Raw genomic sequence first — 23,762 nt, 5'->3', positions numbered from 1 at the left:
TGGCAGATTTCTTCCCTACTGCAATAAAAACTACAAATAAAGGAGGCCCAGAGAGACATAGTATACATCATACATCTAAACTCAAGGCAAGGTGGGGTAGAAAGCAGTGTATAAAAATCTGACTCTGAGAGAAAGCAAATGGATGAATGAATAAATGTCACAGCAGAAATTAAAATATTGCTCAGAGCAATAAAAGGAATAATAGATGTTCTGGCATCAATGACAAATTGAGAAGCCACCACAATTCAGAGAAGTCTCTTAAAAAGGGAAATCAGTCAAGAGTGGAATGATTGAGAGCGCAGGCCATGGAGTTAGACCATGGGTTTATATCATGACTCCACAATTTATTTTTATTTTTTTAAATTCCAGCATAGTTAACATAAAGTGCTATATTAGTTTCACGTATACAATATAATAATTCAACAGTACTATACATTACTCAGTGCTCATAATTTCCTTCACCTATTTCACCCATCCCCCTACCCACCTGGCTCTGGCAAACATTAGTTTGTCCTCTATCTTTAAAAGTCTAATTTTTTGTTTCTCTCTCTTTTTTTTTCTCATTTGTTTTGTTTCTTCAATTCCACATATGAGTGAAATCATATGGTATTTGTCTTTCTCTGATTGCCTTATTTCACTTAAAATTATACCCTTTAGATCCATCCATGTTGACACAAATGACAAGATATCAATGAGATTGATTGATCTATCACTTCTTCTTTATCCATTCATCTATCAATGGACACGGGTTGCTTCCATATCTTGGCTATTACAAGTAATACCGTAATAAACATAAGGGTACATATATCTTTTTGAATTAGTGTTTTCATTTTCTTTGGGTAAATACCCAATAGAGGAATTACTGGCTCATTTGGCAATTCTATTTTTAATTTTTTGAGAAGCCTCCATATTGTTTTCCACAGTAGCTGCATCAGTGTGCATTTCCACCAACAGTGCACAAGGGTTCCTTTTTCTCCACATCCTCGCCAACACTTGTAGTTTCTTGTGTTTTTAATATTAGCCATTCTGACAGGGATGAGGTGATATTTCACTGTGGTTTTGACTTGAATTTCCCTGATGCTGGGTGATGTTGAGCATCTTTTCATGTGTTTGTTGGCCATCTGTATGTCTTCGTTGGAAAACTGTCTGTTCATGTCTTCTGCCCGTGTTTTTAATTAGAGTATTTGTTTTATGGGTTTTGAGCTTTATATATTTTAGATATTAACCCTTTATCAGGTCTATCAATTGCAAATATCTTCTCCCATTCGGTCGGTTTTTGTTTTGTTTTGTTGATTGTTTCCTTTGCTGTGCAAACCCTTTTTAATTTGATACAGTCCTAATAGTTTATTTTTGCTTTTAGTTCCCTTGCCTTAGGAGACAGATAATCTAGAAAAATGTTGCTAAAGTAGATGTCAGGTATACTACTGTCTTGCTCTCTTCTAGTATACTTATGGTTTCAGGTCTCACATTTTGGTCTTTAATCCATTTTGAGTTTATTTTTGTGTATGGTATAGGAAAGTGGTCCAGTTTCATTCTTTTGCATGTAGCTGTCCAGTATTCCCAATACCATTTGTTGAAGAGACTTTTTCCCATTGCATATTCTTGCCTCCTTTGTTATAGATTGACTGACCATACAGTTATGGGTTCATTTCTGGATTTTCTAATCTGTTCTATTGCTCTATGTATCTTTCTTTCTTTCTTTCTTTCTTTCTTTCTTTCTTTCTTTCTTTCTTTCTTTCTTTCTTTCTTTCTTTCTTTCTTTCTTTCCTTCCTTCCTTCCTTCCTTCCTTCCTTCCTTCCTTCCTTCCTTTCTTTCTTTCTTTCTTTCTTTCTTTCTTTCTTTCTTTCTTTCTTTCTTTCTTTCTTTCTTTCTTTCTTTCTTTCTTTTCTACCACTACCTCACTGTTTTGATTACTATACTTTTGCAGTAAGTATATCTTGAACTCTGGGATTGTGATACCTCCAATTTTGTTCTTCTTTTTCAAGATTGCTTTGACTATTTAGGATCTCTTGTGGTTCCATACAAATTTTTAATTATTTGTTCTAGTGCTGTGAAAGATGCTGTTGGTATTTTGATAGGAATTGCATTAAATTTGTATATTGCTTTGGGTCTCATGGATATTTTAACAATATTTGTTCTCCCACTCCATGAGCATGGGATATCTTTTCATTTGTTTGTGTTACCTTCAATTTCTTTCATCAGTGTTTTATAGTTTTTGGAATATAGGTCTTTTACCTCCTTGGTTAAGTTTATTTCTAAGTATTTTATTGTCTTTGGTGCAATTGTAAAAGGGATTGTTTTCTTAATTTCTCTTTCTGCAACTTTATTATTAGTATATAGAAATGCAATGGATTTCTGTATATTGATTTTGTATCCTATAACTTTACTGAATTCATTTATCAGTTTTTGTTGTTTTTTGGTGGAGTCTTTGGTTTTTCTGTATGTACTATCATGTGATCTGCAAATAGTGAAAGCTTTACTTCTTCCTTAGCAATTTGGGTGCCTTTTATTTCATTTTATTGTCTGATTGCTGTGGCTAAGACTTTCAGTACTATTTTGAATAAAAGTGGTGAGAGTGGACTTCCTTTTCTTATTCCTGATCTCGTGGGAAAGCTCTCAGGTTTTCACCATTGAGGATGATGTTAGTGTGGGTTTTTCATATTTGGTCTTTATTATGTTGAAGTATTTTTTTACCCCCTCTCTTGTTGATGTATCACATTGATTGATTTGTAAGTATTGAAGAACCCTTGCATCACAGGAATAAATCCCATTGACTGTGGTGAGTGATTTTTTAAATATATTGTTGGATTTGGTTTGCTAATATTTTATTGAGGATTATTGCATCATGTCCAACAGAGATATTAACTTATAGTTTTCTTTTCTTTTTTTTTTTTATAGTGTCTTTGTTTTTGGTATGGGAGTAATGCTGGCCTCAAACAATGAATTTGAAAGCTTTCCTTCCTCTTCTATTTTTTGGAATAGTTTGAGAAGAACAGGTATTAACCCATCTTTAAATGTTTGGTAGAATTCACCTGTGAAGCCATTTGGTCCTGGACTGTTGCTTGTTGGGAGTTTTTGATCACTGATTCAATTTTATTGATAGTAATTAGTCTGTTCAAATTTTTGCTTTTTTTCTGATTCAGTTTTGGAAAGTTATATGTTTCTAGGAATATATCTGTTTCTTTTAAGTTGTCCAATTTCTTGGCATGTAATTTTTCATAATATTCCCTTATAATCCTTTCTATTTCTGTGGTGTTGGTTGTTATTTCTCTTTTTTCATTTCTGAATTTATTGGAGTCCTCTCTCTCTCTCTCTCTCTCAATGAATCTGGCTAAAGGTTAATCAATTTTGTGGATTTTTTTCAAAGAACCAGCTCTAGTTTTCATTGATTTGTTCTACCGGGTTTTTTGTTTGTTTGGTTGGTTGGTTGGTTTTTGTTTTGTTTTTTTAGTTTCTACTTCATTTATTTCTGCTCTAATCCTTATTATTTCCTTCTTTCTAATGGCTTTGGGCTTTTTTTTCTTCTACTAGTTTTTTAGGTGTAAGATTAGGTTGTTTATTTTACATTTTTCTTGCTACTTGAGGTAGGCCTATATTGGTATACTATTCCCTCTTAGAACAGCTTTTGCTGCAAAGATTTTGGACCATTGTGTGTTCATTTTCATTTGTGTCCATATATTTTTTACTTCCTTTTTGATTTCTTGGTTGATCCATTCATTGCTTATTAGCATGTTATTTAGCCTTCATATATTTGTGGTTTTTCCAGATTTTTTCTTATGGTGGATTTCTATTTTCATAACATTGTGGTTGAAAAAGATGCATGATATGGCTTCAGTCTTTTTGAATTTGTTGAGACTTGTTTTGTGACCAAACATTTGATCTATTCTGATGAATGTTCCATGTGTACTCGAAAAGAATATGTATTTGCTGTTTTAGGATGGAATGGTTTGAATATATCTATTTGATTCATCTGTTCCAGTGTGTCAGTCAAAGCCACTCTTTCCTTGTTGATTTTCTGTTTGGACAATTGATGTAAGTGGGACATAATTTGTTGATTTTCTGTTTAGATGATTGATGTAAACAGGGCATTAAAATCCCCTACGATGATTGCATAACATTTGATTTCTTCATTTGTGTTTGTTTTTAGCTGCTTTGTGTATTTGGGTGCCCCCACATTAGATGCATAAATACTTATAATTGTTTTATCTTCTTGTTGGATTGTTCCCGTTATGACTATGTAGTGTCCTTGTTTTCTCTTGTTACAGCCTTCATTTTAAAGTCTATTTTATCCAAGAAATGTACCACTACCCCAGCTTTTTTTTCATTTCCCTTTGCATGGTAAATGTTTTTCCATCCCTTCACTTTCAATCTGCCCATGTCTTTTGATCTGAAATGAGTCTCTTATAGGCAGCATATAAATGGTTCTTGCTTTTTTATCTAGTTAGTCATCTTATGTCTTTTGATTAGAGTGTTTAGTCTATTTACATTCAAAGTAATTATGTATAGGTATGTAATTATTGCCATTTTATTACTTGTTTTGTAGTTCTCTGTTCCTTTCTTCTTCTGCTCTCTTCTATTGTGTCTTGATGGCTTTCTTCAGTGATATCCTTGAAGTCTGTTCTCTTTACTTTTTGCATAGCTATTAGCATTTTTTGATTTGTGGTTATCATTAGGTTTATATATACCATCTTATACATATAGCAATCTATATTAAGCTGATTGTTGTTCAAGTTTGAACCCATTATAAGTGCACTAAATTTTCACTCCCCCCCCATGTTTAAGATATATGGTGTCATACTTTTCATCCTTTTATTGTGTGCCTCCCTTGACTGTTTTTATAAATATACTTGCTTTTATTGTTTTTGTGCTTTAACCTCTGTACTGGTTTTGTAAGTGATTAACCTACTACTTTTATTATGTTTATTTGTACCTGTGAAATTTTTTCCTTTCCTACATTTCTTGCTCCTGCTTATGGTCTTTCCTTTCTACTCTTTCCTTTCTTATAGGCTGTTTAGTGGTGATCAATTCCTTTAACTTTTGTTTGTTGGGAAACACTTTATTTCTCCTTCTGTTCTCAATTATAGCCTTGCTGGATACAGTATTCTTGGTTGCAGGTATTTTCCTTTCAGCACTTTAAATATATCATGCCACTTTCTTCTAGCCTACCAGGTTTCTGCTGAAAAATCAGCTGATAGCCTTAAGGGGTTTCCCTTGTATGTAACTGTTTTCTTTTCTTTTGCTGCTTTTAAAATTCTCTCTTTATCCTTAATTTTGCCATTTTAATTATGTGTCTTTGTGTGGATCTCCTTGGGTTGGTTTTTCTATGGCGGCTTTTTGTGTCTCTTGGATCTCATTTCCTGTTTCCTTTCCCCAATTAGGTAAGTTTTCAGCTATTATTTCTTCAAATAGATGTTCTGCCCCTCCCTTTCTCTGTCGCCTTTTTCTGGGATCCCTATAATTCCAATGTTATTACACTTATTGGTGTATTGTTGAGTTCCCTTAATCTATTCTAATTTTTACTATTCTTTTTTTTTTTTAAGATTTTATTTATTTATGTGACAGAGAGACAGCCAGCGAGAGAGGGAACACAGCAGGGGAGTGGGAGAGGAAGAAGCAGGCTCCCAGCGGAGGATGTGGGACTCGATCCCAGAACGCCAGGATCACGCCCTGAGCCGAAGGCAGATGCTTAACGACTGCGCTACCCAGGCGCCCCTAATTTTTATTATTCTTTTTTCTGTTTACTCTTTAGCTTGATTGCTTTCCATTATTCTGTCTTCCAGCTCACTGATCTGTTCTTATCATAAGTCTACAATTTAATTGCTGAGAGTCAGGAAGATATTTTATCCTTCTTTTTCTCAGTTTTCACATATGTTAAATGGAGATAATAATTCCTAACTAGAGGAATATATAAAATCTTAAATAAATTAATACATGTTAAATGCTATTATATTAAAAACCCTTTTACATAGCTATTAGGATAATTAATAATGAGAGGAGTACAAAAACCAAAGGAAAAGTAGGTAATGTAATAAAAGGAAGGATAGGGGTATAGGAGAGAATCATGAAATTAGCCAGTTTTAAAATAATGGCATAAATAACATTTCAGTTATAAGCATGTTAGGTTGAATCATATGAAAGTGATATTCTACGGGTCATAAAAGGTCAAATATTAGCAATTTGACATGAGTCAACCTAAAAATATACACGAGTTTTAAAATGAGAGAGATGTTTTAATGAGAGAAATTAATTTTTAGAAATTCATCTAAAATATAAACAAATATACCCCTCCCATGTTGATATTATAGTTTTCAGTAAACCTTGAAAGTATTTCATGTTCTAAATTGCAAAAGTGGAATAATTAGGGGTGCCTGGGTGGCTCAGTTGGTTAAGCGACTGCCTTCAGTTCAGGTCATGATCCCAGGGTCCTGGGATCAAACCCCACATTAGGCTCCTTGCTCTGTGGGGAGCCTGCTTCTCCCTGTCCCTCTGCCTGTTACTCTGCCTGCTTGTGCTCTCTCTCTGTGTCAAATAAATAAATAAAATATTTTTTTAAAAAATGGAATAATTATAGTTACTATTCCTCCAACTTCTCTTTAGTGAAATAACTCAATTTTATTACGAATTAGAGATAATTTATTAATTGCTATTTTTCATTTTAATTTCAGTAAGACAAACTTATTTTTAATTTCCCCCTTTTAAAACTAATTTGAAGCTAAGATGGAAGCTTGATATGTATTTGATCTACTTACAACACAGAAAATATTTTCTAGAGGTAATAGCAATTGAACATGTATAATTATACAGAAGAGCATTTTTTAAAATGAGATTTCACTAGAGCTATTTAATTTGTGATTCAATTATATGAGATTGGAAAATATTAGAGTCACAAAAATGACCTAAAAGACTCAAGACTTCCTTTCTTATTTTACTTTATGTAATTGTGGGTACTTGTGAAATTACTCTGAGATATGTTTAATAACATATCTGCTATTTTTAATGGATGATGCTTTTGATGGTTGTCATTCAGTTAGGATGGAAGATACATTAATACATGTTCATGTTTTAAAATGGAAGATATCTTAAAAATGAAATTAATGACTTTCCAAATAAATTTGAAATAATGATAAGCCACTTAAGCATGTTAATATATTTGTTATTTCACCCAGAATAATATTTGTAAGAATGCATATTTTCAAGGAATTAGCAATACCTATTTTACTGCATAATTTGGTTAAGAACTTAAAATTCTTAAAATGTCATTTAGAGAAAAACTTCTCAGTGGACTGAAGATAAAATTTGTTGGAATCCTAAATGTTTACTAATCCCTTTCATTCTAAACAAGATATAGCAGTTAAGTAAATAACTAACTTCCTGCATCTTTAGAGAAAAATAATTAATGAGAAATAAGTCTCCAATTTCTGATATAGTATCTTTAGGAAAGACAGTGAAGCGAGAAGCTTGCCCTGTTCTGAGGCAGACAAGTAGAACATTGAAGAGACCCGAATTCCTCTCTGAGGTGAGAATGTTGCTGTTGCAACATCCTCACTGTTCAAGTGTTCACTGAGATCCAACCCTCATTTAATTATCCCTCATCTTGTGCATTGGCAGGGACCCAAAACAGTCAGATCATGGAACAGGAAGGGCCCTTAACATTATACCTACAATCAGCCCCAGTAATCCCAACACAGGGAGTTCCTGCATCTGCAGAGGATTCTGCCCAGAAGTGAGGCCTGAGAACAGCAGGGGCATGGGCAGTGGTGCTGTGCTCACTTTCAAGGGCATATGATCTATGACCAAATTCAGAATCTTCTGTTTGCTAGCTGTGGAAATATGGGCAATCTTAACTTCTCCATCCCTCAGTTTCCTTATCTTGACCTGGAGTTAATGGCATCTACTCACAAGGTAGCTTGAGTTCAATAAATTAATTTGTTCAAACAGTGCCAACCATATACTAAGCACTCTAGATTTTAGGAATTACTGTTACCATCACTCCCACTACACCTAATACATGGGCCCCTTTCCATTTTTATGCCGGTATTGAGTGTTGAACTCGGATTGTACTTCTGGTGGGGAGGTAGGAGAAGATTAACAGATTGTTTCTGATTTCTTCAGCTGATCTAAAAGCCTTTTTATAACACTTAGGTATTAATAGGCTGTTACAAAGGCAATGTGCATTTCATAGATTATTTTCTTTTATTGAGTACACATCTTACAGTTACTTACAGTTTTCTTATAGTTACTCCATGTGACAATTCTCCTCCCTTCCATATGAGTGCTTGACTTTAATTCCATCCCTCTACCATTTTTTCCATTTTTTTTGTCAGATACTTCCAGTGATGCACCTTAGTTAGGGACAGGACAGTGGGCAGGTTTGTGTTCTGTCTATCCCACTAATGTACTAATGCACCCACTATTCAAATGCTGTAGGGGAGTAGAGGGATGCAGGCTCTTCCAATCTACCTGATATTTTCTGTCCCCTCAGGGAGTCATATGAATTTTCAGATCTCCAAGTTACATTATTTTCAGTTTCAATTCCCATGTTGAGAATCAAGTTCACTAAATCCTAGACACATAGGCCTTTTGGTGGCTTGTACCAACATCTTGGTATTTACAAGTTAAATGTTTATAATACCCTCACTCATGTTGCTCTAATAAGTTCAAATTAGGTCAAATGGGACTTCAATGCCCTCATAGCTAAAATTTAAGAAAGAAATTGAGTGGAAAGTAGAAATTAAAAGAAAAGATTAGCAGAATTGTGGCTGATGAGGGAAGGACTAGAATCAAATACATATGAACACTGCAAAAAAGAATAAAAATTAAAAAAGAGAGAGAGAGACTAAAATGAACCTTGAGGGGGAGAAGCAGAAGTCAAAGAAACCCATGCTTACTGGTTGTAGGCTTCCCAGTAAAGAATGACAAAATCATGAAGGAAGAGTGAAAAGACAAAGGGAATTTGGAGCTTGCCTGTAGGTATGTTTATTACCATATAGTTCAGTAAGATTTTCCTATAATTTTCAATAATTTTCCTAGCTGGGTTATGCTCAGGGCTAGGCAGTCCATATCCTTCAGGTAAATTACAGGCAAATAATTTCATCTGATTAGAATATTCTGAAGAAGTAGAAGCTAAGTGGAATATATGATATCAGTAACAATCAGAAAAAAGAACAACACTGCTTTTAACTCTATTCCCTTAAAATCTTCACTGGAACTCCCTGGGATACTCTGGGAGCATGTTAATGAATCAGTATGAGAAGTAGGGAAATTTTTAAGTCATTTATTCTGGGATTAAGGCAATGCCTGGCAAATAATATGTTGTCCTTTTCATACAATGCTGTAGAATCTTGTTAGAAATTTCTGCTTTGAAGTAGGAAAATATATTACATTATTATTTATATTGCTTATGTTTCAAATTTAGGGCTCAGTCATCACTATGGCAGAACAGATCCTGAGACCAGAAAGCTCTGCAGAAGAAAAATAATGGTAAAAACTAAGCAGTGACCTACTGAAGGTTAATGCACATATGGGACTTTTAAGTAACCTGGAAAGAGCAAAATTAAGTGGTTGGTCAGTATATGATCCAGTACTCCCACTTCTGGGTATATTTCTGAAGGAAATGACATTGCTGTATCAAAGAGATATCTGTACAATGAACCCCCAAGTTCATTGTGGCATTATTTACAATAGCCAACACATGGAAACAACCAAGTGTCCATTGGTAGATGAATGGATAAAGAGAATGTGGGATATGGAGATATATATATATTACTCTGCCACAGAAAAGTAGGAAATCCTGCCTTTTGCAACAACATGGATGAAATTTGAGGGCATTGTATTAAGTGAAATAAATCAGACAGAGAGAGACAAATACTGCATGATCTCAATTTTGTGAAATCTAATAAACAAGTTATAGAAACAGAAGGTAGAATGGTGGTTGCCAGGGACCATGGAGTGGGGAAAAGGGGGAAGATGTTGGCCAAAGGACACAAACTTTTAGTTAAAGATGAAAAAGTTCTGAGGACCTAATGTACTGCATGGTGACTATAGTTAAAAATATTATACATTGGAAATTTGCTCAGAGACTAAATCTTAAATGTTTTCACCACACACACACACACACACACACACACTCACACAGAGTTAACTATGTGAGGTGTTAGATGTCTTAACTCACGATATTGTGATACCCACTTCACTACACCAAATGATCATGTTATACACCTTAGATTTATAGAATCTTATTTGTCAACTATGCTTCAATAAATTTTGGGGGGAAAAGGTAGTGGATTAGTGCAAGGTGGTTTAGAAGAGGGGAGCCAGCCTCTTAAGAGAGTCTCAGATGGTCTGATCTCCAGCAGGAGGCTTTGTAGTAAAAGAAGCCAGTACTTTTATCATGGAACACAAAAATAGGACACTAGTTACTGAGATAAAAGTGAAGGTTTCTTCACAAAGTAAAAGCAAGAATAAAAATTGAAGGGTAAAGTATGAGCCTGTGGAGAAGGCAAGGTTGAGTAGAAACACCCGACTTGCTCCCTGACGGCCTCTTAAATCCTCCCAGATGGGACATGGTAGTATTGAAATCCTTATGCAGGAGCATCAATTAAAATCAGTCAATTTCAGCAATGTACCTCAAACAATGAAAGTAAGTTCAAATCCTAAAATGAAAATCACCTAGTTCTTTGGTTTGTAATTAAGAGTTAAATTCAGCAGTATATTTAAAACCTTGAACTTATTGCACGGAGTATATACTAAAAGTGAAAGTGTAAGTTGGAATTCTTCCCTAAATGTTTCCTCTGAAGAGGTGAACCCTATATATAATCTTAACTGTTGATGACATGAGCATACCTGGAACTTAATTTGTATCATTGTACTCTATTACAGCTTTTTAAAACCTTTTTTAATTATTTTTATTTTTTTTTAAGATTTTATTAATTTTTTTGACAGAGAGTGAGAGAGCACAAGCAGGGAGAGCAGCAGAGGGAGAGAAAGACGCAGGATTGAAGGACTCAATCCCAGGACCCTGGGATCATGACCTGAGCTGAAGGCAGCCCCGTAACTGATTGAGTTACCCAGGTGCCCCACGGCTTTTTTTTTTTAACAGCTTTTTTGAGGCATAATTGGCATACAATAAACTGTAAATATTTACAATATAAACTTTGTTAAGTTCTTTTTATTTTTTTAATTAAAGACTTCATTTATTTATTTGAGAGAGAGAGACAGAGATAGCGATAGAGAACATAAGCAGGGAGGAGAGTGAGAAGCAGGCTCCCCACAGAGCAGGGAGCCTGATAATTCAGGGCTCAATCCCAGGATGGTGGCATCATGAAGCTGAGCTGAAGGCAGATGCTTAACCTACTGAGCCACTCAGGCACCCCCTAAACTTTGATAAGTTTTGACATTTATATATACCCATGAAATCATCACCAAAATTAAGATAATAAACATGTTCACTACTTCCAAAAGCTTTCTCCTGTGCCTTTCTAATTCTTCCCTCCTGTTCTAGCCTCCACACCCAAGCAAACAGTGATCTGGTTTCTGTAATTATAGACTAGTTTACATTTGATATTTTTATAGAAATGATATCATATGATGTGTAATTTTTTTTTTTTTTTTGGTCTGGGTCCATTTAATTCAGCATGATTATTTGAGTTCCGTGTACCAGTAGTTCATTTCTTTTTCCTTCCTCAGTAGTATGCCACTGTGGGAATATACCACAAATTATCTGTTCATCTGTTGATGGAAATTCATGCTGTTTCCAGTTTTAATTAAATAAAGCTGCTAAAAAGATTCATGTACAACTTTATCACCTCTAGAATTCTTATATTTTTAAGAGTATAGCTATTCAGCTGAGGAATTCAGAGCAAAATAATGTAAAAAGCTTTTCGAGAGAAGCTGTAATGTGTATGGCCTCAGTGGGAGTTACAGAGATATCTCTCTCTTCCATGACTGCCTGTTGTGGTCCATCAAGGCAAGTACCCAGTTTTTTATTGACTCAGGGTGAATATGTACCTGAGTACGATTCTATGATATATTGAAGCACACTGAAGCTAAGCTCTGTTAGTTTAAACTTCTAATATCATCATTCATTTCTTTAAGTTCCCTTCTAAGGAATTGTAGTGAAGATGCCCAACCTTCATCATTGTAAATTTTGGAACAGAATCATCTCCAAGTTATTTCTAATTAAATTTAACTTTTTTCATATGAAAGGAATTCATACCCATATGCTTTGATTTCTAACATTTTCTGAAGGACAGGCTTGAAGTCCATTAAGCTTGAAAGCATTTAAGATTCATTACACACTTTTCTTCAATGATAATGGAAAACAACTAAGAACATTAAAACTACATTTTCTCAGTGACCTAATAAATATTTTCCACATGTTAAAATCATAGAATGTAAAGCTTGGTTGAAAGTTAGGTATGTCCTCTCGTCAAGGCTACTTATTTTATACGCCTGGAGGTGAAACAATTTGCTTAAAGCCACATAAAAACAGTTGCTAATGACTGCGTAGGTACTCAAGCCAGTTACCATCAGATTTTTGATGTGGTTTTATTTCCATTATTCCTTACTATTCTTGTTGCATTCTCAAATTTTAAAACACCTTTCAAATTTGGGGAAACATACAACATTTTTGTGCTAAATTTTTCATGAAAATAGATGTGCATTTTCTTAGCCAAAAGGTGTCATTTTACCAAGACAAGCTGTCATCACTGTGAAAGCTACAAACTTCTATCCATGGAGAAAACCCAAATCTATACTTTTTGTTCTTTGTCTAAGTAAAATGTTGTCTTTATTTACTTTAACTTAGAGCTGCTCTTGCTGGTAGAAATAGCAACAGTTTGCTTTAGATTAAATGTTCTTTAAAATGTCATACCTTTTTCCTCCTACCCTAACACCCCATACCCACCCAAGGAACTTTTCTCCATATAAAACTTTTTCTACATTTTTATAAAGGAGAAATAGATGAGTTATTTAATTTGGAATGTAGTGGAGTTTACGCCTGAAGGAAGAATACTATGCCACTTAATAAATGTACAAACTTGTGCATGTGAATTTAGGTCCCAGCGCTTTAGTTTCATTCAAAATTATGCATAATATTATCTTCTGTGCCCAGTCGTAAAGATTATCGTGAGAAGAAAATGAGGTACTTTATAGGAAAGCACTTTATAGACTGTAACATGCTACAGACGATGTAATTGTAATTTTATCTGTTCTCTGAAACTGAATAAGGGAGTTGTAAAAATCTCGTCAAACTGCTAGGTCTAGCCCACCAGGGTTTCTACCTATGGCAAAGCAGGGAGTATTTTAGAAATGCAAGATACACTTATATTGAGACCACTGCAATGGTTTTAGCAAAATATGTGTAGTTCTTTGTGCCAGGGTATACTAAACGTGTGATGAGGGGTGTCCCCATGATGATGAAAGCACTACTGGGGAGGGGGCAAAAAGGATACAGAAGCTTCCCATACACCCAAAGATTTCTGTGTTCAAGTAAGGTTTCTGTCTCCTTGGCTAACATACGAGCTTTGAATTGTGTAACTGAGGCAGTCACATTCTTCAATTTAGACACATGCTTTAACACATGTGTATATAAATAACCTTCCCTGGGTCAGGCATTGCTAATTCCTCCATCTATAATGATGGACTAGATCAACATAGTCCTGGCTTCAGTAACTTATAATTGGGTCCCATTATGTCTCCATTGTTTTATCAAGCTTGTAAATGACAAAGCTATATGGTGTTTTGTGACCAAGATTTTAAAATCAAAGGCTCTTGCTATCAAGTTATGAAAAGTCATGAAGAATCTTTTTTTTTTTTTTAAGATTTTGTTTATTTATTCGACAGAGATAGAGACAGCCAGCAAGAGAGGGAACACAAGCAGGGGAGTGGGAGAGGAAGAAGCAGGCTCATAGCGGAAGAGCCTGACGTGGGGCTCGATCCCACAACGCTGGGATCACGCCCTGAGCCGAAGGCAGACGCTTAACTACTGTGCCACCCAGGAGCCCCAAGACATGAAGAATCTTAAATTCATAGTAGTAAGTGGAAGAAGCCAGTCTGAAAAGGTGGCATACTGTATGATTCTAACTATATGAAGTTCTGGAAAAGACTGAACTATGGAGACAATAAGAGGATCAGGGGTTGCCAAAGATAGGGGTGGGATGAGATGAACAGGCAGAGTACAGAGGATTTTTAAGACAATGAAAATATTCTGTATGATATTACGAGTATACTTTTGTCCAAACTCAGAATGTACAACACCGAGAGTGAATCCTAAGGTAAACTATGGACTTTAAGTGATTATGATATGTTAATGGAGATTCATCCTTGGTTAAAAAAATGTACCATTCTGGAGAGTGATGTTGATAGTGGGGGAGGTTATGCATGAGTGGAGGCATAGGGTATATGAGAAATCTGTACTTCCCTTTCAGCTTTATTGTAGACCTAAAATCGCTCTAAATAAATAAAATCTTTAAAAAATCAAATAGCAAAAAAGTAGAGTTCTTAATGCAATAAAGGGAATACCTCTATGTCTTCTGGTATCCATGCATTTAATTTCAATTTGTATTTTCACTGTCTATTGATGACAGTAATCCCCCATTTCAATAATATCATTTTACTTCACATTTTCAAAAGAGAATGGTGAAAAAGTTCATAGGTATTATCTTTGACAAATCTCCAACGTTTTGTGATAAAAATATTTTGAAAATTTCTACATGATAAATCACTCTTCCAGAAAATGATACTAGTTGATAATAAGCATTTTTTAAAAACTTGCGCTTAAAATATTGTAGAATATCCGATATGTGGAAATACAGACTTGATATGTGATGAGATATTCAGGTTTGATATTCTAAAAAGCCCTAATTTTCATTACTTCATAGAGAATAATTCTGATTTGGGTTTGTAATCGATTTTTTTAAAATACACATGAACTTAAATCTTTTCTTGAGTGGAGATCTTTGGTTTTCCCTGCAAAGTCTAGCTAAGGTAAAAAGACTAATTTTAATTTAAAATATTTAGAAAGAAGATGAAAATATACTTGCTTTCAGAAATCAGCTTTTCAACCAAAAAGGTCAAATATGTCTTGAGTAAATCCTATTTCATTGCATTTTATTTATAAAGACAATTTTATTCCTATATATTTTTAGTTGCTAGAACTAAAAAGCAACATTTAGAAAGAATATTATGGCTTTCAGTTTTATTCTTTCTGTGATTTTTTTAGGTGTTGAGGGAAGTTTAAGTATTGCATTTTATGAAGCAGTTATGGAAGCATGATGGAAGTAACTTACACACAAACATAGCCTGGGCTCCCTCCCACCAAGGCTAATCTAGGTACTCCCGAATTCCTGAACCATAAGAAGAGAGAGAAAGGCTTAACCCCAGATATGGTAACATGTCTCAAGAATCCAGGCACCTGGAAGCCCATTAATTATATCTGAACACTTTCACTATGGAAGGGACAAAGTTTTTATCTTATTGGGATATTCATCTACTCTGGGTATTGGTTTGCCTTCCTGCCAACATTACTTAGGCCAGAATACTATGTAATTGTTTATAAAAAATCTAATTTATTGACATAGGATCCTGTGTAAAAGCACTTTGAATCAAAGAATGAGTCTGAGGATGACAGCCTGCTCTTTGGTTTGGTTGCTGTTTTCCAGGAAGCAATATATACATTGGACCAAAAATATCTATGGCACACTTGCCCAATAGCTAAAATAGATAGATCCCCAAACCAAGAAATGGAAGTAGGATTAACTCACTCTCAGTGACTTTGCAGAATTTGAGCTTTATGCCTGTGCCACTCTAGACTCTCCTGGATCCCAGTCACAGGACAGTATGTTCCACTGAACATAAAAACATCCCTGTTGCTTGGTCATTTTGAAGTCCTCATGTCAGTGAATAAGTAGGTAAAGAAAGGATTTACTACACTAATGGAGATAATCAACTCTACTTTTCATGAGAAGCTTTGGTTAGTGCTGTATAATGGGATAGAGATAAGTAGGTTTAAAACTTGTAGGTTTTACTGGGCATCCCTTGGGACTTTCATGGCTCGTGACAATAGCGCATGGACAATTATTAAAACCTAATCTGATAGGGTGAAGGGCACGAAGGACTGAGATACTCCAGGGATGAATGCCTGGTGACCCCACCAAACAACTTACATCAGCTGAAATGTTGGCCAAGAAGGAAAGAAACCTAGAGTGGGTAGATGAATGATGAATATAAATTATGACCTCTGCTAGCTGCAAATGGGAACTATAATTTGTTTTGTTAACGACTATAAACAAATCTTGTTAGAGGTTGCAAACAGCACCACCTGGAAGAGTAAGCAACACAGAGGACTTAATATGGGATACAAGCAGAATCAAGTGATATAACTGATGATTCGTGCTTGGATACATTATGCTAAATCTCCTTGACCCACCTGAATTTACCACAGCTATGGTATACTGTTCACTCACCTGCTCTGTGTGCCATAACATACACACACACACACATATATACACATGTATGTGATGTATATATACACACATTGTGTATGTATGTATATATATATGTATATACACACATATACATATATAAAATGTATATATATCATGATATATAAAAAATCAGTTTCTTTGCTTTGCTGACTCATGGCTTTCTCCTGAGCTGTAGACGGCTGCTTAGTACTGAGATTTCAAGGCAGTTAGAGGCCCCTGGGTCATTCCTGAACAAATAAGGAACAGGAGTTCAGTTCAGGCAGCCTCTTTATCCTGTGGAAAGAAGAGTCAGTTCTGAGGTGCATTCTATGTAGTTTCTCATAGTCTCACCCATGGGACTGAACCCTGGTTTTCCACGGAGGTAACCAATTAATTAACACACACTTTATTGGATTTTCTGCTTTCCATGTCTCACATTCTCTCTTTTATTTAAAATTTAAGAGCTGTTATAATATAAAGTATAAGAAAACTACAGGGAGGTTATCTAGGTTACTTTTATAGCCTCATTATGCTATAAGTGTTCACATGCAAATATGCAGTTGAATGGCATCTCAGAAGACTATTTACTTAACACATTTCATTCTATCTGATTTTGGTCCAAGTGGTTCATTGACTCAATTCTATACAGAATTCAATTTCCCCACCCCAGGGCGTGTCTGCATTTACATATATTCTCTATATATAGAAAACAATTTTTTTTGTCCTATAAATTTACCTTTAGATTTGGTTACTTTTATATAATTTAAATATCATCCCTTTCATTTCCAGATCACAGTGATGCCAAAAATGTAATAAATGCTCTAGCAAAATGAATTGACAGCAGGAAATATGGACAAGAAGGTACATCTGCCTAAGAGTATCTTTCCATCTTAATTTGAAATGTTAGTTATGTTTGGACCATCAAAGAAGGCTGAATCCAGGGATATTAAATGGGTAGCTATCTTATTTAGAGCTGTCAATTTCATTCCTTCTAGAAAAGATAATATTAAATGTTCGATATCACTATTCTGTAGCATAGTTTATGGCCACTGGTTTTCACACTTATTTATTCGAGAACTGTTCTTTAGAATGAGAATGTAAGACATTTATGAGGTGTTTCACAATTCCACTTGTATTAGGAGACTAAAGACAATAAAATTGAGTATGTTTTTGAATATTCTTTTCTAAATACTACCTCAAGAGGACTTCTCCAACAATATAATTTTGATTTTTCTTGTCAATCTTGAGGCTAGGTAATACTTTACTAATTCCAAGAAACTGTGTATATACTTATTATATATATGTATATATATACATATGTATTCTAAACTTTGTTAGTCTATAGGTTTCATTTTTCCTATTTAATAGAAAAATTATTTAAATAATGACATTGAAGGAAAATATATAACATGCTGTCTAGGAAATTAACCAAAGGGCAGAAAACATCTTTGAAAGAAAATTCTATTCAACAAATACTTATTGAATGCTCTGTAGGTGCCAGACACTGAGGAGAAATTTGTTGTAATGAGTCAACAGAAGCAGTTTGAATATCAGCTTTAATATTTGCTGACAATGAAATCTGGGCTATTTATTATTAACTTCTCTGCTAATATCTTTATCATTAAAAGGAGAATATGGATACTTTGTCTATCAAACTTGATGTTAGGATTAGGTGAAATAATACAGGCAAAATGTGAAACAGTTGCCTAGGGCAAAGTGCACAACAAATGTTAGTGATTCTTAAATTGTAGGGTATTAGGGATGAACAAGGGAGACCTTCGCATGGAGACAGACAATTTAACATGTAATGATAATAGTAGAATAGGTTATCTTACAAGGCTTCTGGAAGAAGGTAATACTTAACTTAGGATCTGAGGAAAAAGAGAAAGTTGGCAGGGAAAATCGAAAGAATGATAGTATTGCAGAACAAAAGAAAAGACCAAGAATGAAAGAATATAGTAATTTCAAGGAACTAAATAAACTTAAGCTGAATAATCAACTATGACTGAAGTTGAAATGAGAGAAACACAGAGAGATAAGCACGCTTAGAGCGGTGGCTCTCAAAATTTTGGTCTCAGGACTTCTACTTACTCTTAAAAATTACTAAAGAACTCAAAGGGCTTTTGTTTATGTAGGTTATGTCAATCAATATGAATCACATTAGAAATTAAAACAAATTTTAAAGCATTTATTCATGAATTCATTTAAAATAGCAACACAAAATAGTTAACACAAATAATGTATTTTTATGATAAATCTATTTTCCAGAACAAACGAAACAGTGAAAGGGTGGCATTGTTTTACATTTTACCAATCTCTTTAAAGTCTGTCTAAATAGAAGGTGGCTGGATTTTTATATCTGCTCTGAATTCAAGCTTATACGATATGTTATTTTTGTTGACATGTATGAAGCAAATACAGTCTCACACAAATATGAAGTAGGAAAAGAGAAGAAATATTTCAATAACTTTTACAGATAACTGTGGATAGTCTCCTTTTGATACCATGTCAAAAATCAACAAGGAGTAATTTCTTAAAAGTTAGTTACAATGTGAGGTCTGATCCCATATCAATCAGATTTTCATATACCGTAACAGTGTAATGTAATATTAGGGTTCATTGGTCTATTTTACAGTTCGAATGCATCTTTTCCTCATGTATAATTTTGCATCATCAGTCATTGGTCATTTGGAAAATGTTAGTTCACTGTGTTCACCCATACTGATCTCTTCAGAAAAATCTCTAAGTATTACGAGGATAATAAGTTCATGGTAGCAAATACAAATTTTTAACTTCTCATTTGAAAGCTAAAATGTTATTACTGACGATATATACTATTATATTTTTTGAACAGTCTCATTTCACTCATTTTTGAGAAAATTTCTGTCAATATGCAATTCTGAATAGTCACCTTTTGTCTCTCAGTTGTTCTTTCAAGTAAGAATGGTGTCGAGTCAAGAAAGTGGCTAGTTCAGCTTGCAGATTAAACTATTGTCAAGCTCTTCAGAAGTGTTTAATGCAAACTTCCCATTTCATCACACAGAATATTAAGAAGATATGTCCACAGAGTGGAGCTGTGACAACGTTTTGAGTCTTCATTAAGATTATTTTTAAGTGAAAGTAGGTATAAAGAAAAAAACCAGAGAATGTATGATAAATAATTCAACGACCCCTAGTAAGTTTGGTGCCATTGTCCTGACCTGTGCTTAGGTGTTAGCAGTATGACCCATCATTGTTTTTGAACCACCAGTATAAAAGAGAAATATATTTCAGTATGGATGCGAAAACAGTTTTGATCTCACGGGCTCCTCTCAGGGACTCAGAGGTGTTTGACCACACTTGTTTAAGCATGATTAGGTTATTAAAACCCAAAAATATTCAAGAAAAGGAGACCGACATATTTTTAAAAGGTATATAACTTACCTGTTTTAATTGTATTTGTTCATCACATAAGGGTCTCCTTAAATGTTTAGACAGCCATTACATGAAACAGGAATTAGATGTGTCCTTTGTTTGTTTGTTTGTTTGTTTTTGTGTGGGTAGAACATGAGCCAATAAACATAAATGGCAACCAGGTAGATAAAGGGGAAACATAAGCATGACGATGCATCACTGGCGTTCTCAGATGGTGAGACTATTTGGTAACTGTTAGGTTTCTAGGAACTTAGCCAAAGCAGGAAAATCAATGCCACAGAGTAGGTTGAAGTGCTGGAGAGGTTGTTGGACAAAATGACTTTCAGATTCTCATCAAGGGTGGAAATTCTATGTTCTTTTATTTAATTAGACTGCCTCAAATGTAAAACACTGTGAGACACACACAAAAATTATAAGAAAAGCCATTGTCAAATGAATTCTTCAGAGTTGTTTTGTTGTTGTTGTTTTAAATGCCAATTCCACAGATTCCCATAGACCAATTGCTTTTGGAAGGAAATTCTACTGGTATCTCATTTGGCTAAAGCATTTATCCAAACACAATCTGCTCAATCCTAAATAATGATAAAAGCTGCACATAGAACTGTGTTAAAACAGAAACAAGTTATTTGTAATTTTGCTTAGTGCCAGAGTTAATTAATTTTTATGAATTCTGTTTCATTTGCCTAATTACTATGATCACTTTCCTGATTTGTTGATTTCTTTTTCAGTTTTCAAGTGGACAATGGAAATTATACATCAATTCAAAAAGAGTTGTACATAAATTAAGGAGTGATGCATAATGAATAGGCTATAAGTTTCTTAATGGTTTTAATGAAACTTTATCTCAGGTTAAATTTATATGATACCTAAACAAACATTTGATTCCATTTATTTAGAGAGAAAAAAATGGCAATGATATTGGGTGATTATTGACTTCCTATATATCTCAGTAGGTTACACTGCTGATTTTTGATGTCGTGTAGACATAGCAAATTGTACTTTAATGTAAGATAATAAATATTAAAAAATATATTTTGTTAACTAACAATGTGTAAAAAAGCAAAAAATTCTCTACCTCAGCCTTTCTCTGTCTCTGCCTCTCACTCTCTCAGTCTTTTAAAGTAAAAGAAAAGTTGTACACAGACCTGGTTAGTTATGAGATAAAAGATACCCTCCAGTTCTATGAAATACATGGAGGTGAACCCATGAGAGATTTTAAGAACAAATGTAAAAAGAAATCCTTGAGCTTCTTTTATTTTTCATTCTCATTTGTCTCCTTGCTGATATTTAAGAACATTCCAATCACATCATTCCCCGTCTGAAGTGGCTATTGTCTGTTTCCTCGTTCTTTCAATCTTTTCTCTCTTGCAAGGTAGTTTCTTTCATCTTTAGCTGTTAAAAGATAACTCTAACCATTGTTTAAAGAACAAGCAATCTGAGGTGAAGCTCAAAAGCACTAAAGAGCATTACATTTATTGAATTGTACTTAAGATCAGTGCATTATGAATCTTCTATTAGTGTTCTTTCACTATTTTATGGACACATTCCCCTGTTCTTTGTTACATCTATAATACACCAAGCCTGCATATAAGCAACATTCAGCTTCACCTTTCTCGGCTTGTTTCAGTTTTCTCATATGGGCTTTTAGTTATTCCCTCTAAATCAATATTTGTCCTTTCTATTAAAATACCAGCTCTTGCAAGCAAGAAATCATTTGCTGTGGATCCTAAATCAACAGAATATAAGCTCAGAATTGTGGTAATTGTAATGCTTGAGACTTTGATATAAAGAAAAATAATTTAGCTATAATGTGAAATTTGCCTCCAACAGATGTTAATTCAAAATCACTTAAAATATTTGTTATAAGTTAAGCCTCACTGAGCAGCTTATAAGAGTAAGCTTTAAATAGGTTACAATGCATCTCAATATCATGATTATGATTTCTTTGGAGTTGTTTTTATAAGTCCCCAAATTGAACAAATTTGATAATTATTTTTTTCCTCACTGTAGTTCTTACATGTCAAAGCAAAAATTTCACTAAAGTTAAACAGGTAAGGAAGACTTTATTCAGTCTACTGCAATAGGAAAAAGAAACCGAATCAATTCTGCTGAAAAAAAAAAAAAATGAAAAGGCTGAAGAATTTTTAAAAGTAGGAGTGGAGGGATCCTAGGCCATCTTTTTTGCTAATGGACTTTACTCAAAGAAAAAGCATTTTTTTTAATTCCAGTGTAGTTAACTATGGGGTTAAATTAATTTCAGGGGTACAATACAGTGATTCAACAATTCTATACATTACTCAGTGCTCATCATGGTAAGTGTACTCTTAATCCCCTTCACCTATTTCAACCAACCCCTACCCACTTTCCCTCTGGCAACTATTTGTTGGTTCTCTGTAGTTAAGAGTCTGTTTTTTGATTTGCCTCTTTTTCCCCCGTTGTTTTGTTTCTTAAATTTCACATATGAATTAATCATATGCTATTTGTCTTTCTCTGATCGACTTATTTTGCTTAGGATTACACTCTCTAGTTCTATGCTGTTGCAAAAGATTTCAAAAGATTTGATTGTTTTTAATGGATGAATAATATTCATTCATATATATATATATATATATTCATTCATATATATATATATACATATATCACCACTTATTCTTTATCCATCCATCTATTGATGGACACCTGGGCTGCTTCCATAATTTGGCTATTCTAAATAAGGCTGCAATAAATGTAGGGGTACATATATATCTTTTCGAATTAGTGTTTTTGTATTCTTCGGGTAAGTACCCAGCAGTGCAATTGTTGGATCAAATGACAGTTCTATTTTTAACTTTTTGAGGAACATCCATACTGTTTTTCACAGTGGCTGCACCAGTTTGCATTCCTACCAACAGTGCATGAGGGTTCCTTTTTCTCCACATCCTTGCCAAGAATTGTTGATTCTTGTGTTGTTGATTTTAGCCATTCTGCCAGGTGTGAGGTGGTATCTCATTGTGGTTTTGACTTGCATTTCTCTGATGATGAGTGATGTTGAGCATCTTTTCATGTGTCTATGAGCTATGTGTATGTCTCTTTGGAAATATTTCTGTTCATGTCTTCTGCCCATTTTTTAATTGGATTATTTGTGGGTTGGGTTTTTTTTTTTTAGTGTTGAATTGTATAAGTTTTTTTATATGTTTTAGATACTAACCCTTTGTCAGATATTCCATTTGCAAATATCTTCTCCCATTCAGTAGGTTGTCTTTTAGTTTTGTTGATAATTTCCTTTCTGGGCGGAAGCTTTTTATTTTGATGTAGTCTGAATAGTTCATTTTTGCTTTTGTTTCCCTTGCCTCAGGAGACATATCTAGAAGAATGTTGTTATAGTTGATGGAAAAAGCAAACTTTCTTGTATCTTCATGGCAGTAGGTAGTTTTACAAGTTGGAAGACAGTGCCCTCAGAAGTTATTCTCCTACCTTCTCACAGAAACTGGGAGATAGGGCTACTATTTTCTTCTGTGTTTACATTTTAAAGATGGCTCTCAGATCCTTGAGGGAAAAAAAAACAAAACAAAAAATACAGGCCAGGGTTGTAAAACTGACAAGAAAGTTGGGGAAGATTTACATACATTTCGAAGGAGCAAGGGAAGAGTTTACATTGAGAAGTATTCTAAAGTAAAAGCTCTAAGGGAAGGTAGATCAAGGGCCTGGAGACAGGAAGAAGCCCACCTAAACTTTGGTCAAGCTATGGGAAAGGTAAGACTGTATTGATCCCTGGTACAATTTTTTTTTTCTATTGAGACCTGTTTCTGTTTCTCTGTCATTGCATTAGGTTATCCCAATTACTGACAGGGAAGACAAAGTAGTTACTATACTACAAAATTTGAAAAGGATGGTTATTGTTTTAC

This window comes from Ursus americanus, chromosome 17 (genome assembly GCF_024610735.1).
Source record: "Ursus americanus isolate L20-20 chromosome 17, mUrsAme1.1.p, whole genome shotgun sequence".
Lineage (NCBI taxonomy): Eukaryota > Metazoa > Chordata > Mammalia > Carnivora > Ursidae > Ursus > Ursus americanus.
This window is presented reverse-complemented; position numbering follows the sequence as displayed.